The following is a 10,941-nucleotide window of genomic DNA, read 5'->3' on the forward strand; positions in this document are numbered from 1 at the left end:
AAGTCAAATGCATTCTACAAAGCTAATTGAATCAAATGAAAGTCAAACACATTCAAACAAAGCTAATTGAATCAAATGAAAGTCAAACACATTCAAACAAAGCTAATTGCATCAAATGAAAGTCAAATGCATTCTACAAAGCTAATTAAATCAAATGAAAATCAAACACATTCAAACAAAGCTAATTAAATCAAATGAAAGTCAAACACATTGAAACAAATCTTTTTTTAATTAAATAAAAGTCAAAAGCATTCAACAAAGCTAAATGAATCAAGTTAAATTCAAATGCATTCTACAAAGCTTATTGAATCAAATCAACGTTAAACACATTCAAACAAAGCTAATTGAATCCAATGAAAGTTAAACACATCTAAACAAAGCTTTTTGAATCAAATGAAAGTCAAACACATTCAAACAAAGCTAATTGAATCCAATGAAAGTCAAACACATTCAAATAAAGCTTTTTAAATCAAATTAAAGTCTAATGCATTCAACAAAGCTAATTGAATCAAATTAAAGTCTAATGCATTCAACAAAGCCAATTGAATCAAATGAAAGTCAAACACATTCAAACGAGACGTATGAATTAAATTTAAGTCTAACACATTCAATCAAAGCTAATTAAATCAAATTAAATTCAAACCCATTCAAACAAAGGTTTTTGAATAAAATAAATGTCAAATGCATTTTATAAAAATACATGAATCAATTGAAACTGAAACACATTCAAACAAAGCTAATTGAATCCAATGAAAGTCTAATGTATTCAACAAACCTAATTGAATCAAATGAAAGTCAAACAGATTCAAAGAAAGCTAATTGAATCAAATGAAAGTCAAACACATTCAAAAAAGCTAATTGAATCAAATGAAAGTCAAACACATTCAAATAAAGCTTTTTAAATCAAATTAAAGTCTAATGCATTCAACAAAGCTAATTGAATCAAATGAAAGTCAAACACATTCAAACAAAGCAAATTGAATTAAATGAAAGTAAAACACATTCAAACAAAGCTTTTTGAATCAAATTAAAGTCTAATGCATTTAACAAAGCTAATTGAATCCAATGAAAGTCAAACACTTTAAAACCAAGCTAATTGAATCAAATGAAAGTCAAACACATTCAAACAAACGAAATTGAATCAAATGAAAGACAAACACATTCAAACCAAGTTTTTGAGTCAAATTAAAGTCAAATGCATTCAACAAAGCTAATTGAATCAAACAAAAGTCGAATGCATTCTACAAAGCTAATTGAATCAAATGAAAGTTAAACACATTCAAACAAAGCTAATTGAATCCAATGAAAGTTAAACACATTCAAACAAAACTTTTTGAATCAAATGAAAGTCAAACACATTTAAACAAAGCTAATTGAATCCAATGAAAGTCTAACACATTCAAACAAAGCTAATTGAATCCAATAAAAGTCAAACACATTCAAATAAAACTTTTTAAATCAAATTAAAGTCTAATGCATTCAACAAAGATAATTGAATCAAATGAAAGTCAAACACATTCAAACAAGACTTATGAATCAACTTTAAGTCAAACACATTCAATCAAAGCTAATTAAATCAAATTAAATTCAAACCCATTCAAACAAAGGTTTTTGAATAAAATAAATGTCAAATGCATTCTACAAAGCTAATTGAATCAATTGAAAATGAAACACATACAAACAAAGCTAATTGAATCCAATGAAAGTCAAATGCATTCAACAAACCTAATTGAATCAAATTAAAGTCAAACACATTCAAACGAAGATAATTGAATCAAATGAAAGTCAAATACATTAAAACAAAGCTTTTTAAATCAAATTAAAGTCTATATCATTCAACAAAGCTAATTTAATCAAATGAAACTCAAACAAATTCTACAAAGCTAATTGAATCAAATGATAGTCAAACACATTCAAACAAAGCTTGTTAAATCAAATTAAAGTCAAACACATTAAAACAAAGCTAATTATCCACGGAAAGTTAAACACATTCTAACAAAGCTTTTTGAATCAAATTAAAGTCAAATGCATTCAACAAAGCTAATTGAATCTAATGAAAGTCAAACACATTCAAAAAAGCTAATTGAATCAAATGAAAGTAAAATACATTCAAATAAAGCTTTTTGAATCAAATTAAAGTCTAATGCATTCTACAACGCTAATTGAATCAAATGAAAGTCAAACACATTCAAACAAAGCTTTTTGAATCATATGAAAGTCAAATGCATTCAACAAAGCTAATTGAATCAAATGAAAGTCAAATGCATTCTACAAAGCTAATTGAATCAAATGAAAATCAAACACATTTAAACAAAGCTAATTAAATTAAATGGAAGTCAAACTTATTCAAACAAAGCTTTTTGAATTATATTGAAGTCTAATACATTCAACAAAGCTAATTGAATCAAATGAGGGTCAAATGCATTCTACAAAACTAAGTGAATCAAATGAAAGTCAAACACATTAAAACAAACCTAGTTGAATCAAATGAAAGTCAAACATATTCAAACAAAGCTAATTGAATTAAATGAAAGTCAAACACATTCAAACAAAGTTTTTTGAATCAATTGAAAGTCAAATGCATTCAACAAAGCTAATTGAATCAAATGAAAGTTAAACACATTCAATCAAAGCTAATTGAATTAAATGAAAGTTAAACACATTCAAATAAAGCTTTTTCACTCAAATTAAAGTATAATGCATTCAACAAAGGTAATTGAATCAAATTAAAGTTAAACACATTCAAACAAGACTTATGAATCAAATTTAAGTCAAACACAATCAAACAGGGCTAATTAAATCAAATTAAAGTCAAACCCATTCAAACAAAGGTTTTTGAATTAAATTAAAGTCTTATGCATTCAACAAAGCTAATTTAATCAAATGAAAGTCAAACACATTCAAACAAAACTAATTGAATCAAATGAAAGTCAAACACATTCAAACAAAGCTATTTGAGTCAAATGAAAGTCAAACACATTCAAACAAAACTAATTGAATCAAATGAAAGTCAAACACATTCAAACAAAGCTTTTTGAATCAAATGAAAGTCTAACACATTTAAACAAAGCTAATTGAATCCAATAAATGTCAAACACATTAAAACAAAGTTTTTGAGTCAAATTAAAGTCAAATGCATTCAACAAAGCTAATTGAATCAAACAAAAGTCAAATGCATTCTACAAAGCTAATAGAATCAAATGAAAGTTAAACACATTCTAACAAAGCTAATTGAATCCAATAAAAGTCAAACACATTCAAATAAAGCTTTTTAAATCAAATTAAAGTCTAATGCATTCAACAAAGCTAATTGAATCAAAAGAAAGTCAAACACATTCAAACAAGACTTATGAATCAAATTTAAGTCAAACCCATTCAATCAAAGCTAATTAAATCAATTGAAAGTGAAACACATTCAAACAAAGCTTTTTGAATCAAATTAAAATCTAATGCATTTAAGAAAGCTAATTGAATCAAATGATTGTCAAATGCATTCTACAAAGCTAATTAAATCAAATGAAAGTCAAACACATTAAAACAAACCTAATTGAATCCAATGAAAGTTAAACACATTCAAACAAAGCTTTTTGAATCAAATGAAAGTCAAACACATTCAAAAAAGCTAATTGAATCAAATGAAAGTCAAACACATTCAAATAAAGCTTTTTAAATCAAATTAAAGTCTAATGCATTCAACAAAGCTAATTGAATCAAATGAAAGTCAAACACATTCAAACAAGACTTATGAATCAACTTTAAGTCAAACACATTCAATCAAAGCTAATTAAATCAAATTAAATTCAAACCCATTCAAACAAAGGTTTTTGAATAAAATAAATGTCAAATGCATTCTACAAAGCTAATTGGATCAATTGAAAGTGAAACACATTCAAATAAAGCTAATTGAATCCAATGAATTCTAATGTATTCAACAAACCTAATTGAATCAAATGAAAGTCAAACACATTAAAACAAAGCTAATTGAATCAAATGAAAGTCAAACACATTTAAACAAAGCTAATTAAATTAAATGGAAGTCAAACTTATTCAAACAAAGCTTTTTGAATTATATTGAAGTCTAATACATTCAACAAAGCTAATTGAATCAAATGAGGGTCAAATGCATTCTACAAAGCTAATTGAATCAAATGAAAGTCAAACACATTCAAATAAAGCTTTTTAAATCAAATTAAAGTCTAATGCATTCAACAAAGCTAATTGAATCAAATGAAAGTCAAACACATTCAAACAAGACTTATGAATGAAATTTAAGTCAAACACATTCAATCAAAGCTAATTAAATCAAATTAAATTCAAACACATTCAAACAAAGGTTTTTGAATAAAATAAATGTCAAATGCATTCGACAAAGCTAATTGAATCAATTGAAAGTTAAACACATTCAAACAAAGCTAATTGAATCCAATGAAAGTCTAATGTATTCAACAAACCTAATTGAATCAAATGAAAGTCAAACACATTCAAACAAAGCTAATTGAATCAAATGAAAGTCAAACACATTCAAACAAAGCTAATTGCGTCAAATGAAAGTCAAATGCATTCTACAAAGCTAATTAAATCAAATGAAAATCAAACACATTCAAACAAAGCTAATTAAATTAAATGAAAGTCAAACACATTGAAACAAAGCTTTTTTTAATAAAATAAAAGTCAAATGCATTCAACAAAGCTAAATGAATCAAGTGAAATTCAAATGCATTCTACAAAGCTTATTGAATTAAATCAACGTTAAACACATTCAAACAAAGCTAATTGAATCCAATGAAAGTTAAACACATCTAAACAAAGCTTTTTGAATCAAATGAAAGTCAAACACATTCAAACAAAGCTAATTGAATCCAATGAAAGTCAAACACTTTCAAATAAAGCTTTTTAAATCAAATTAAAGTCTAATGCATTCAACAAAGCTAATTGAATCAAATTAAAGTCTAATGCATTCAACAAAGCTAATTGAATCAAATGAAAGTCAAACACATTCAAACAAGACATATTAATCAAATTTAAGTCAAACACATTCAATCAAAGCTAATTAAATCAAATTAAATTCAAACCCATTCAAACCACGGTTTTTTGAATAAAATAAATGTCAAATGCATTCTATAAAAATACATAAATCAATTGAAAGTGAAACACATTTAAACAAAGCTAATTGAATCCAATGAAAGTCTAATGTATTCAACAAACCTAATTGAATCAAATGAAAGTCAAACAGATTTAAACAAAGCTAATTGAATCAAATGAAAGTCAAACACATTCAAAAAAGCTAATTGAATCAAATGAAAGTCAAACACATTCAAATAAAGCTTTTTAAATCAAATTAAAGTCTAATGCATTCAACAAAGCTAATTGAATCAAATGAAAGTCAAACACATTTAAACAAAGCTAATTGAATCAAATGAAAGTAAAACACATTCAAACAAAGCTTTTTGAATCAAATTAAAGTCTAATGCATTTAACAAAGCTAATTGAATCAAATGATTGTCAAATTCATTCTACAAAGCTAATTGAATCAAGTGAAAGTCAAACACATCAAAACCAAGCTAATTGAATCAAATGAAAGTCAAACACATTCAAACAAACGAAATTGAATCAAATGAAAGACAAACACATTCAAACCAAGTTTTTTAGTCAAATTAAAGTCAAATGCAGTCAACAAAGCTAATTGAATCAAACAAAAGTCGAATGCATTCTACAAAGCTAATTAAATCAAATGAAAATCAAACACATTCAAACAAAGCTAATTAAATCAAATGAAAGTCAAACACATTGAAACAAAGCTTTTTTTAATAAAATAAAAGTCAAATGCATTCAACAAAGCTAAATGAATCAAGTGAAATTCAAATGCATTCTACAAAGCTTATTGAATTAAATCAACGTTAAACACATTCAAACAAAGCTAATTGAATCCAATGAAAGTTAAACACATCTAAACAAAGCTTTTTGAATCAAATGAAAGTCAAACACATTCAAACAAAGCTAATTGAATCCAATGAAAGTCAAACATTTTCAAATAAAGCTTTTTAAATCAAATTAAAGTCTAATGCATTCAACAAAGCTAATTGAATCAAATTAAAGTCTAATGCATTCAACAAAGCTAATTGAATCAAATGAAAGTCAAACACATTCAAACAAGACATATTAATCAAATTTAAGTCAAACACATTCAATCAAAGCTAATTAAATCAAATTAAATTCAAACCCATTCAAACCAAGGTTTTTGAATAAAATAAATGTCAAATGCATTCTATAAAAATACATAAATCAATTGAAAGTGAAACACATTCAAACAAAGCTAATTGAATCCAATGAAAGTCTAATGTATTCAACAAACCTAATTGAATCAAATGAAAGTCAAACAGATTTAAACAAAGCTAATTGAATCAAATGAAAGTCAAACACATTCAAAAAAGCTAATTGAATCAAATGAAAGTCAAACACATTCAAATAAAGCTTTTTAAATCAAATTAAAGTCTAATGCATTCAACAAAGCTAATTGAATCAAATGAAAGTCAAACACATTTAAACAAAGCTAATTGAATCAAATGAAAGTAAAACACATTCAAACAAAGCTTTTTGAATCAAATTAAAGTCTAATGCATTTAACAAAGCTAATTGAATCAAATGATTGTCAAATTCATTCTACAAAGCTAATTGAATCAAGTGAAAGTCAAACACATCAAAACCAAGCTAATTGAATCAAATGAAAGTCAAACACATTCAAACAAACGAAATTTAATCAAATGAAAGACAAACACATTCAAACCAACTTTTTTAGTCAAATTAAAGTCAAATGCAGTCAACAAAGCTAATTGAATCAAACAAAAGTCGAATGCATTCTACAAAGCTAATTGAATCAAATGAAAGTTAAACACATTCAAACAAAGCTAATTGAATCCAATGAAAGTTAAACACATTCAAACAAAGCTTTTTGAATCAAATGAAAGTCAAACACATTCAAACAAAGCTAATTGAATCGAATAAAAGTCAAACACATTCAAATAAAGCTTTTTAAATCAAATTAAAGTCTAATGCATTCAATAAAACTAATTGAATCAAATAAAAGTCAAACACATTCAAACAAGACTTATGAATCAACTTTAAGTCAAACACATTCAAGCAAAGCTAATTAAATCAAATTAAATTCAAACCCATTCAAACAAAGGTTTTTGAATAAAATAAATGTCAAATGCATTCTACAAAGCTAATTGAATCAATTGAAAGTGAAACACATTCAAACAAAGCTAATTGAATCCAATGAAAGTCTAATGTATTCAACAAACCTAATTGAATCAAAAGTCAAACACATTAAAACAAAGCTAATTGAATCAAATGAAAGTCAAACACATTCAAACAAAGCTAATTGAATCAAATAAAAGTCAAACACATTCAAACAAAGCTAAATATCCACGGAAAGTTAAACACATTCAAACAAAGCTTTTTGATATAAATTAAAGTCAAATGCATTCAACAAAGCTAATTGAATCTAATGAAAGTCAAACACATTCAAATAAAGCTTTTTGAATCAAATTAAAGTCTTATGCATTCAACAAAGCAAATTAAATCAAATGAAAGTCAAACACATTCAAACAAAGCTAATTGAATCAAATGAAAGTCAAACACATTCAAATAAAGCTTTTTAAATCAAATTAAAGTCTAATGCATTCAACAAAGCTAATTGAATCAAATGAAAGTCAAACACATTTAAACAAAGCTAATTGAATCAAATGAAAGTAAAACACATTCAAACAAAGCTTTTTGAATCAAATTAAAGTCTAATGCATTTAACAAAGCTAATTGAATCAAATGATTGTCAAATTCATTCTACAAAGCTAATTGAATCAAGTGAAAATCAAACACATCAAAACCAAGCTAATTGAATCAAATGAAAGTCAAACATATTCAAACAAACGAAATTTAATCAAATGAAAGACAAACACATTCAAACCAACTTTTTTAGTCAAATTAAAGTCAAATGCAGTCAACAAAGCTAATTGAATCAAACAAAAGTCGAATGCATTCTACAAAGCTAATTGAATCAAATGAAAGTTAAACACATTCAAACAAAGCTAATTGAATCCAATGAAAGTTAAACACATTCAAACAAAGCTTTTTGAATCAAATGAAAGTCAAACACATTCAAACAAAGCTAATTGAATCGAATAAAAGTCAAACACATTCAAATAAAGCTTTTTAAATCAAATTAAAGTCTAATGCATTCAATAAAACTAATTGAATCAAATAAAAGTCAAACACATTCAAACAAGACTTATGAATCAACTTTAAGTCAAACACATTCAAGCAAAGCTAATTAAATCAAATTAAATTCAAACCCATTCAAACAAAGGTTTTTGAATAAAATAAATGTCAAATGCATTCTACAAAGCTAATTGAATCAATTGAAAGTGAAACACATTCAAACAAAGCTAATTGAATCCAATGAAAGTCTAATGTATTCAACAAACCTAATTGAATCAAAAGTCAAACACATTAAAACAAAGCTAATTGAATCAAATGAAAGTCAAACACATTCAAACAAAGCTAATTGAATCAAATAAAAGTCAAACACATTCAAACAAAGCTAAATATCCACGGAAAGTTAAACACATTCAAACAAAGCTTTTTGATATAAATTAAAGTCAAATGCATTCAACAAAGCTAATTGAATCTAATGAAAGTCAAACACATTCAAATAAAGCTTTTTAAATCAAATTAAAGTCTTATGCATTCAACAAAGCAAATTAAATCAAATGAAAGTCAAACACATTCAAACAAAGCTAATTGAATCAAATGAAAGTCAAACACATTAAAATAAAGCTTTTTAAATCAAATTAAAGTCTAATGCATTCAACAAAGCTAATTGAATCAAATGAAAGTCAAACACATTTAAACAAAGCTAATTGAATCAAATGAAAGTAAAACACATTCAAACAAAGCTTTTTGAATCAAATTAAAGTCTAATGCATTTAACAAAGCTAATTGAATCAAATGATTGTCAAATTCATTCTACAAAGCTAATTGAATCAAGTGAAAGTCAAACACATCAAAACCAAGCTAATTGAATCAAATGAAAGTCAAACATATTCAAACAAACGAAATTTAATCAAATGAAAGACAAACACATTCAAACCAACTTTTTTAGTCAAATTAAAGTCAAATGCAGTCAACAAAGCTAATTGAATCAAACAAAAGTCGAATGCATTCTACAAAGCTAATTGAATCAAATGAAAGTTAAACACATTCAAACAAAGCTAATTGAATCCAATGAAAGTTAAACACATTCAAACAAAGCTTTCTGAATCAAATGAAAGTCAAACACATTCAAACAAAGCTAATTGAATCGAATAAAAGTCAAACACATTCAAATAAAGCTTTTTAAATCAAATTAAAGTCTAATGCATTCAATAAAACTAATTGAATCAAATAAAAGTCAAACACATTCAAACAAGACTTATGAATCAACTTTAAGTCAAACACATTCAAGCAAAGCTAATTAAATCAAATTAAATTCAAACCCATTCAAACAAAGGTTTTTGAATAAAATAAATGTCAAATGCATTCTACAAAGCTAATTGAATCAATTGAAAGTGAAACACATTCAAACAAAGCTAATTGAATCCAATGAAAGTCTAATGTATTCAACAAACCTAATTGAATCAAAAGTCAAACACATTAAAACAAAGCTAATTGAATCAAATGAAAGTCAAACACATTCAAACAAAGCTAATTGAATCAAATAAAAGTCAAACACATTCAAACAAAGCTAAATATCCACGGAAAGTTAAACACATTCAAACAAAGCTTTTTGATATAAATTAAAGTCAAATGCATTCAACAAAGCTAATTGAATCTAATGAAAGTCAAACACATTCAAATAAAGCTTTTTAAATCAAATTAAAGTCTTATGCATTCAACAAAGCAAATTAAATCAAATGAAAGTCAAACACATTCAAACAAAGCTAATTGAATCAAATGAAAGTCAAACACATTCAAACAAATCTAATTGAATCAAATGAAGGTCAAACACATTCAAACAAAGCTAATTGAATCCAATGAAAGTCAAACACATTCAAATAACGCTTTTTAACTTAAATTAAAGTCTAATGCATTCAACAAAGCTAATTGAATCAAGTGAAAGTCAAACACATTCAAACAAGATTTATGAATCAAATTTAATTCAAACACATTCAAACAGAGCTAATTAAATCCAATGAAAGTCAAACCCATTCAAACAAAGCTTTTTGAATAAAATGAATGTAAAATGCATTCTACAAAGCTAATTGTATTAATTGAAAATGAAACACATACAAACAAAGCTAATTGAATCTAATGAAAGTTAAACACATTCAAACAAAGCTTTTTGAATCAAATGAAAGTCAAACACATTAAAACAAAGCTAATTGAATCCAATGAAAGTCAAACACATTCAAATAAAACTTTTTAAATCAAATTAAAGTCTAATGCATTCAACAAAGCTAATTGAATCAAATGAAAGTCAAACACATTCAAACAAGACTTATGAATCAACTTTAAGTCAAACACATTCAATTAAAGCTAATTAAATCAAATTAAATTCAAACCCATTCAAACAAAGGTTTTTGAATAAAATAAATGTCAAATGCATTCCAGAAAGCTAATTGAATCAATTGAAAATGAAACACATACAAACAAAGCTAATTGAATCCAATGAAAGTCTAATGCATTCAACAAACCTAATTGAATCAAATGAAAGTCAAACACATTCAAACAAAGTTTTTTGAATCAAATTAAAATCTAATGCATTTAACAAAGCTAATTGAATCAAATTAAAGTCAATTGCATTCAACAAAGCTAATTTAATCAAATGAAAGTCAAACAAATTCTACAAAGCTAATTGAATCAAATGATAGTCAAACACATTCAAACAAAGCTTGTTAAATCAAA

Source organism: Chenopodium quinoa, unplaced genomic scaffold (assembly GCF_001683475.1).
Source record: "Chenopodium quinoa cultivar QQ74 unplaced genomic scaffold, ASM168347v1, whole genome shotgun sequence".
NCBI classification, from domain to species: domain Eukaryota; kingdom Viridiplantae; phylum Streptophyta; class Magnoliopsida; order Caryophyllales; family Amaranthaceae; genus Chenopodium; species Chenopodium quinoa.